Below are 9,089 nucleotides of genomic sequence, written 5' to 3'. Positions count from 1 at the left end.
GCAAGTGGATGAAAATGATGAAAATGAAGGCTGTGGGCAAGACCTGGGCCAAAATAATCTAAAACAAGTCTGGTGCAGATCTGTTTCAGTTATGACCCACATATTGTGGTTAGTTTCTGGTCCAGACTAGGCCCAGTTGCGTGGTTCACTTTCGGCTGACGCATGGCCCTCATCTGGTGCATATGTGGCCCACATCTTGCAAACAGCTGCAGTCCGCCCAAGTGCCGTCAATCCATGCAGCAAGTGGGCTGGATAAAAATGGAAGATCTGGGCTAGAATAAGTTTGGTATCTGGGAAGAATTCTTTACTTTACCTTACCTTACCTTACCTTACCTTACTGTAATCATAACATTTACAGTCAATAGAAACTTAATTTGCTAAAATTCTTTAACTACAACTTTAACTAAACTAAAAGTTAACTCAATCAATATCTCAATCAATTCTCTTATCTTGGAAAAATGAGCTTTTTGGAGATACGTGTTTTTAATCGGACTGCGATGATATGTTTTTAAAGTTTATTACTGTTCATAATGTGTATGAAAATCTTTTATTTAAAAAATGTAAAGAATATGAATTTTTCCATGATATGAGCCCTTTAATGGTTTAGGCACATGTCTCATCTCATTCCCCAGGGATTCAGAAGGAGGTCATCATTCAGAGTTAATGGTGATTCGTCCTCAGGTAAGTGTACATCTGACTCCATGACACTGTCCGAATATTCAGCTTCCTGTCTGTATAATCTTAATGACCCCAAGGAGAAACAGTCGTTTTTAGAGCCTCACCCCAAGCTCATTCTTATGCTTTTGAGAGGATGGGACGTTTGATTAGATTTACTTAGACATTTTTACATTTTGATTCGTAACAGACTGCTGCCATAGACGACCCAGGGATAGGATCATTTGCGACAGGCTGTCAATACGTCTGCCGTGATTATGCTGATGTGGTGTGGCAGGCCAGGGGCAGTGTTGCCATATTCATACTAGGATATAGGCTGCGATATGGGCTCTTCAGTTTGGGCTTCAGTGGACATTACAGCATGATGTTGTTAGACTGAAAATGGTTATACACTATGTGAATTGAATATTTAGCTTTGTCCTTTTTAATACAGCACAAGCAATTCCTTATAATTAGAGCTGAGAAAATGCAGGAGTGAACTGTGAAGAGTTGTGGTAGCTATTCAAATGCATTGATTGTGGAATGCCAGAATAAATTCGGAATGTGCTAATTTGTTTGACCAAAATAAAATATGCAGATAATTTTTCAAATATTAAAAAAAGTTTAATTCTAAAATGCAAGGCTGGATGATGAACTGCAACATCAGGCAAGCTGCCACTTTAGCATAAAAGGTCATTGTATATCTGTATGTACTTGTTTAAAGGACTAAAGCAAATCTACTATGCTATGAATCCTTCCTACTCTACAGCCTACACACTGACATTCCTCAATTATGTTTCCCTTCACAGTGACAATTAGGAGTTTAGATCCTAACTTTGTGTTGAACAGAGGGAAGATGGTTGAACAGGGCTTTAGTTGGGGTCCAGAGGTATGGGAAATAAAAGGCAAGGCCATTAACACAAGAATTTCAATCTGAATATCACTGCTGTGCAAAGAAAACACGTATCTCCATTTGAACACAGGAGTTGTCCGTCACATTGTGTGAAAATTTCATGATGAATGGACCAGTTGAAATGCTCCAAAATTACTTGGAGTAACATAATTTTACACTTACATTGAAAGTTAAGAAGCTGGAGTTTTCAAACACTGTGTCCTCTCACTTTATTAGACACTCCTACCTTAGGTATCCACCTTGTAGATATAATGTCAAAGACAGTAGCTCATATCTGGTGTGGCACAATTTGTGTTGATTGTCCTCTAGTCTTCCATCACTGGACACAGGTATTCTCAGTCTAACAGTGTCACTGAGGGGTTTAAAAACTCTTAGCGGCTCTTCTGTGTCTGATCCACTTTGAATGGGGATAAGAAAGTATTCAGAGAAATAGGTGGACTACAGTCTGTAATTGTAGAACTACAAAGTGCTCCTGTATGGTCAGTCCAGCTGATAAAAAGGGCAATGAATGTAGATACAAGGTAGTTACTCCTAATCCAGTGATCATTCAAGGTGTGTGTGTGTGTGTGTGTGTGTGTGTGTGTGTGTGTGTGTATATATACAGTAAGAAGAATATTCTAGAAGGTGGGCCAAAAATACTTTAACAATTATTTATCATGTCAGTAGTAATACACTAAATAATCTGCATATGGTACATTTAAAATATATATATACTATTTTGTAGTTTTTAATAATAAATAAAATATATATTGGGGAAAATATTGGTGTGTTATATCCCTAGTTATCATTAATGAGGAGTATTGTAATCTACCTTCCCCCTTGGAAAACACACTTTAGCCGACTCTTCCTTGAGGATCACAGTGGAACCAAATCATTCTGGGGTCAAAGATTTACGCCCGTGCTTGTAATATCAGGTTCACGACAGTAGTGACCAAACCTATATATGTTGTAAACAACGGCGCAGGATCAGAGAGAAAATGCTAGATGGAACACACATGCTTATCTCGTAGAGCAGACCCCGGCCTTGAACATAGCACACTATCCGTCTCTTCCGTGTTTTATGAACTACTAGCGGAGAACGCTTTGGACACAGTGTTAATGTCCACTCATCCATTATGGCCGTAGATTTCATCTGTATTATTTTCTGGGTAAAAGAGCGTGGTAAATACTTGAAAAGCCCTCAGGTGCTGGAGTCGGGGTCACTTCATCAATGCATTATCCTTAGCAGAAGTGCTAATAATTGATGAGGAGAAGCGTAGCACTCCCCTGCTTACTGCATCATTGGCTTTGGTCAGTCTACCTTTAGGCTGTTGCTGAATTATTCACTCATTTTTCAATTCTTTTCACAACATGGATTTTATACCTGTGATGTTTGACTAGGGCTACACTCACTTTTGATTCTTTTACTTTTTTCTTTCTCTTCTTTTTAGTCTTAAAGAGATCATTGTACTGTACTGTGATGCTCAATATTGCATTGGTGTGTGTTGGAATGAACTGGACAATGAAACACAAAACATCCAGGCTGTGATTTTTAATCATTTTCACCATACAGTACGTATTTGTCTTTGCATCTAACACTTTGGGATTCATGTACTAAGCGGTTGCCATTGATCTGCTCCACTAACCATACAGGTGCACTATATAAGTCTACAATTACAGACAGTAATTGGGTGTTGCTAAGCATACTTTACTCACCCGCTTTCCTCAGGATTACCCCAGGCAGATATGATTTGGGCGGTTGATCATTCTCAGTGCTGCAGTGACACAGACATGTTTCTGGTGAGTGGATCAGACAAAGCAGTGCTGCTGGAGTTTTTAATAACTGTCTATTAGACACACCTACCTAGTTGGTTCAAGACAGTAGCTCAACTCTTTCTGCACAGTTTGTTTTGATCGTCCTCTAGACTTTCATCATTGCACACAGGACGTTGTTGAATTGATATTTTAGGTTGGTGAGCTATTCTCAGTCCTGCAGTGACACAGAGGGCTTTAAAAACTCTGGCAACACTACTGTGTCTGAACCACGTATAGGAGAACAATACAAATTTGAATACTATATCAACTACTACAGGACCTGAATCAGTTTTGCTTTGAATATTCAACATTTGCCGAGTTGTAGAGACACTATTCAATATTCATCGTCAGTCTGAAGAACCTAACATTTTTTTAACTGAAACTTTTTATGAAAGACAATCTGCTAAGCTCTAAGTGTTAAAGGCATCATCAATGATTCTTTAGAACTACTGTTCTCACATCGTTTAGAAGCTCTGCATCTTTTAAGGTGGAACGGTGTGTTTGAGTAAGAAACTGACTTTGTTGTTTGTACGTGGCTGAAGTCTAACTAGTCTTTAAGTTTTTATTCATTGTTTGAATTGCCACAGAAATGCATTTGTAACTCGAGCTTCTCAGTCTGTGTTTACATTCATGCAGTTAGCAGTTTCCGAAATTTGGAGTCAGTTCCATCTTAAATAATCCGTATTACCCCATTATGGAGCAGAAATCAAGCAATATCCTCCTCTCGTTTCATGCTTTTCGATGTTCAGAGGTCTCTCCGCAATCCAAATGCCTCTGGGGGTTGTTTCTCGGTCATGGCTCAGGCAGCTATACAGAAAGAGAGAACCTGAAACATTTCAGACTGAGACCCCCCACCCCACCACATTTTACAGAACTAGAGCTATTTACAAACACAAGAGCTTTTTCCAGTGCACAAACGTAGCAGAGAGCTAGCAAATGGTGAGGAAAGGTTCCCTGAATTTTATAATTTTGAATTAAGATTGCTAAACATCACTTTGCTACTTTTGTACCTTTAAGGGTCCATCCTCATAGTTTGACCATGCACTATATATTTTGTTCTGACATGCTTTGTTTCATTTCAGATCAAATGATAGTGTGTGGAGACAAAATATTGTCCGATTACATACTGAGTGCACCATACATTACAGCTGCCTTTAGTTGGCCGCTCAGGCCATCAGTCCATATATTAAAGGTCTCTTCTCTCCCGAGGAAGTGTCTCAGCCTCCAGAGAGTAAGAGCGCCTCCTCACTCGTCTTCCTGACCTTTAAGCTCTATTCGGTGCAGATGTCATTGTGATGCCTGATCTGAGCGACACACATACCCTAAACACACACACACACACACCTCTGTCCCAGACCCCCTGTGGCCTCTCTGTCTTACACTAAGCAGCTTTTTTCACTCCATTCTCACTTTGGTGTATGATTTATTAATTCCTCTGTTGCAGTTTGAGGAGATTTTTGTTGTTGTTGTTGTTTCGATGTTGTGTGTGGGTGTGTGCTTTGAACAATTGTTTAAATAAGAACGTGCATTCAGGTTTATTTGTGAGGTTGATGTGAATTGGTGAGTCCTACACTCATCAAAAGAGAAGCTATTTCTATAAACGTCATCTCTAAACCCTCAGGTAACAAACTAACTAAACAGTAATTACTTCTTCCCATTTTATTTGTTCAAAGCCTCATCCCCCATCATTCAAAAGCTCCAGCTCATGATTTCTACACTTTAATGACATTGTAAAAGGGTCAGTACCAGCAAAGGTTGCAAATAGGAGTAATGAGACATTCATTCATTATCTGTAAGCGCTTATCCAGTTCAAGGTCGCGGTGGGTCCAGGAATCATTGGGCGCAAGGCAGGGATACACCCTGGAGGGGGTCAGTCCTTCACAGGGCAACACAGACACGCACACACATTCACTCACACACTCACACCTACGGACACTTTTTGAGTCACCAATCCACCTACCAACGTGTGTTTTTGGACTGTGGGAGGAAACCGGAGCACCCGGAGGAAACCCATGCAGACACAGGGAGAACACACCAACTCCTCACAGACAGTCACCCGGAGCGGGAATCGAACCCACAACCTCCAGGCCCCTGGAGCTGTGTGACTGCGACACTACCTGCTGCACCACCGTGCCACCGTAATGAGACAGTTATTATTATTATTATTATTTTTCTACTAATGCAAGCGAATCCATATTGCCCCCTACTCTTCCTGTAGGGTACTGCAGTATGTCAGAGCATTGTAGAGGTCTTATGTCATAACCTACCTGACCCATTCCAGGAGTAAATGTCACAACAGAACAAAACAGAACCAGAGCTCATTCACCCAGTGCAACAGCATGTGATAGATGTTAAAGGCTTGTTATAGAACATCAGTGTCATGTCCATCTTTTTTTAAAAGATCTATGTTTCCGCAACCAGAAGTACACAAAAACCAATTTTCCCATTGGGTCCTCGACTGTGGCCCTGTCCAGGGGTCAGTTTCCTACACTAATTCAAAAGTTACATAGTACAGTTTCTGCAGTATTGAGTCAGCTAGGCATCACAATGATTTTGAAGCTGTAATTTTTAATGTAATAATATTACATAGTGCTCTGTTATGTTTGCTACAGGTTAAGGCTGATAACTGTGGTTTAGTAAAGAACACACTGCCCTGTCCAGAGTGTGTTCTTGCCTTTTGCCAAATGACTCCAGGGATCCTGCTCACCCATTGCAACTCTGATCAGGCTGAAATAGTTACAGAAATATAGAAGATGCACTGCCTTTATCACTAATAACTTTGTTGACTATTCTCTGCAACAAAATAACAAAAGCAAATCTCTTTATTGCTACTGATATTTTATAGTGTTTAGAAAATTACTCCGGCGGGACATAAATAATTAATTCATTTATTGTCTGGAACCATTTATCCTTTTCAGGGTCGCGGTGGGTCCGGAGCCTATCTGGAATCACTGGGCGCAAGGCAGGAACACACCCTGGAGGGGGCGCCAGTCCTTCACAGGATGATACACTTCCTCACACATTCACTCACACCTACGGACACTTTTTGAGTCGCCAATCCACCTACCAACGTGTGTTTTTGGACTGTGGGAGGAAACCAGAGCACCGGAGGAAACCCACGCAGACACAGGTAGAACACACCACACTCCTTACAGACAGTCACTCGGAGCGGGAATTGAACCCACAACCTCCAGGTCCCTGGAGCTGTGTGACTGCGACACTACCTGCTGCTCCACTGTGCCGCCCGACATAAATAATTATTATGAGTGAAAGTTAATCCATTATGAAAATTATAATGAAGGTTAATCATCGTGCCATTGTTGACTGATTGTAAACAAAGGTTCTTTAGCTTCTGTCTTCCATCTTGGTGTGTGTGTGTGACTTGGACTCTGAGGCCCTTCACCCTTGCTATGGGACCTTAAGACGAGATAGTGAAGAGAAATGGGGAAGTGTAGACCCATTTCATCTCTCTCTCTTTCTCTCTGCCTCGGCTTGTCCTCTGCTAAGCACCCCTGCCTCCTTCTCTCTTTCTCTCTCCCTCTATCTTTCTCTCCCTCCCACAACACAATCTCCCAGCCTTTCCGTCTTTCTGTGGACGGATCGATGGTGGCATGCTGGGGCAGCCCGGTGTGAGTAGGGGGGCTAGAGGGGGACGCTAGCCCTTCCTCTCACCCTCATCACCCTCCCTCCACCCCACTGAGCTCTGAGGACAGGTCCTGCTGGGGAAACAATCAACACACTTACTCAGGAGCCAGGCCATTTCCTCCTGCTCCATACACCATGCATTACACACTCGGAACCATCCTGAGTTATGCAGACCTTACGGACTACTAAAGACCTCAATGACTATTCGCCAACTTCTAAGACTGAACTTTGGAGAAGTGGAATGTTCCTGGAGATATCTTTGTAAAAGGTAAAGCAAATGTTATAAAAAATAGGAAATGATGGAAAACCACACATTTACAAACATCATTTCCAAAATATTGGTCCGGGGCCCAACCAGAATCACTGGGCACAAGGCAGAACACACCCTGGAGGGTGCACCAGTCCTTCACAGGGCAACACACACACACATACGGACACTTTTGAGTCGCCAATCCACCTACCAATGTGTGTTTTTGGACCATGAGAGGAAACCGGAGCACCCGGAAGAAACCCACGTAGACACAGGGAGAACACACCACACTCCTCACAGACAGTCACCCGGAGGAAACCCACGTAGACACAGGGAGAACACACCACACTCCTCACCGACAGTCACCCGGAGGAAACCCACGTAGACACAGGGAGAACACACCACACTCCTCACAGACAGTCACCCAGAGGAAACCCACACAGGCACAGGGAGAACACACCACACTCCCCACAGACAGTCACCCGGAGGAAACCCACACAGACACAGGGAGAACACACCACACTCCTCACAGACAGTCACCCGGAGGAAACCCATGCAGACACAGGGAGAACACACCACACTCCTCACAGACAGTCACCCGGAGGAAACCCACGTAGACACAGGAAGAACACACCAAACGCCTCACAGACAGTCACCCGGAGGAAACCCACGTAGACACAGGAAGAACACACCAAACGCCTCACAGACAGTCACTCGGAGCTGGACTCGAACCCACAACCTCCAGGTCCCGGGAGCTTTGTGACACTACCTGCTGCGCCACCTATTATTCCACACACAATAACCTGCTGAATGCTTGGCATACCTGTAATGTAGATACAGATGTACATTAACTGAGTTTATTAAAGTGTGCATTATAGCGTAAAAGCACAGAGCTGGAGTTATTGCACTGCACACTCGTGCACGCTGCTATTGGCCTTGATTAAGAGAGCTGTTTTATATTCATTAGACCAAAGCGTAAATCACAAACACAGCGGGGACCAGACGAGGATGGTAATTTCCCCTGAAAAGAGAACTAATATGCCTCATAATTCTCATGTAATGTGTGAATCGGGCCTGAACCATGCAATTAACTCCCCGCCAGGGAAAGACAACGTCTTGATTCACTTGCTTTGCTGTCCTCGGTCATTAGGATCTTTTCCCTCGCGATGTGGTCGGCCCCCTGTCCTTGTGGGTGATTAGTATAAATTACACACTTAATAACCAGGGCATACACCAGTCAGTGAAGTGGCAAATTCGAGGCAGTTGCTGAATCACAGATGGCAGGTGCTGAGGTGAGGCAGCAGCTGATTACGGCAATTGTTTTCCTGATTTTGGTATAATTTACCCTTGTAGGCCAAGACTTTCAAAAAAGCACCATAAACTTGCACAGGGAAAAGGAAAGACAGCATTGCACATGTTACTTCTGTTTCTATTTCTATTTCTATTTCTAAAAATATTATTAAGCCCTTCTAGATAGCTCTCTATTCTTTTCAGGTGTTTTCTATTAAAGCTTACTGCTATTCAGGGTGCAATATAATATATTTTTGTGGTTGGAACAAAACCTTGCTTCTCCATTTTTATTGGTTCCCATTTTTTCACGTACTTGAAATGTACCAGCTGTGCTAATATTACACAAAGAAGTATAACAAATGAACGATCTGAAATCAACTCGGCTCGGCACACCTCTACGCGATTTTCAGCCCAGGTCCCTGGTCACTTACATTAGCATATCTCCCCTGGAAACGTAGCTTTTGTGACATCACAAAACCACATCTACAGTGAGAATCGCAGGCTTTGGAAACCACAACAACAACAACGGTAAACTTTAGCGAT

At 42.5% G+C, this 9,089-nt stretch overlaps 1 protein-coding gene across 8 annotated transcripts in view; it reads left to right on the top strand.

The window, feature by feature from the left end:
- The window catches only part of pou6f2 (POU class 6 homeobox 2), a 159,477-nt gene that overhangs the window by 30,456 nt on the left and 119,932 nt on the right, over nt 1-9,089 (top strand). For 7 of the 8 annotated variants that reach the window (XM_066646815.1, XM_066646813.1, XM_066646812.1 and 4 more), the window contains 2 exons: nt 633-681; nt 6,280-6,491. The gene's annotated coding sequence lies outside the window, so the exon portion shown is untranslated. The remainder of the gene's footprint in view (nt 1-632; nt 682-6,279; nt 6,492-9,089) is intronic. The other variant, XM_066646817.1, reaches the window with a different exon arrangement.

Source organism: Hoplias malabaricus, chromosome 1 (assembly GCF_029633855.1).
Source record: "Hoplias malabaricus isolate fHopMal1 chromosome 1, fHopMal1.hap1, whole genome shotgun sequence".
In the NCBI taxonomy this organism is placed as follows: domain Eukaryota; kingdom Metazoa; phylum Chordata; class Actinopteri; order Characiformes; family Erythrinidae; genus Hoplias; species Hoplias malabaricus.
This window is presented reverse-complemented; position numbering and strand designations above follow the sequence as displayed.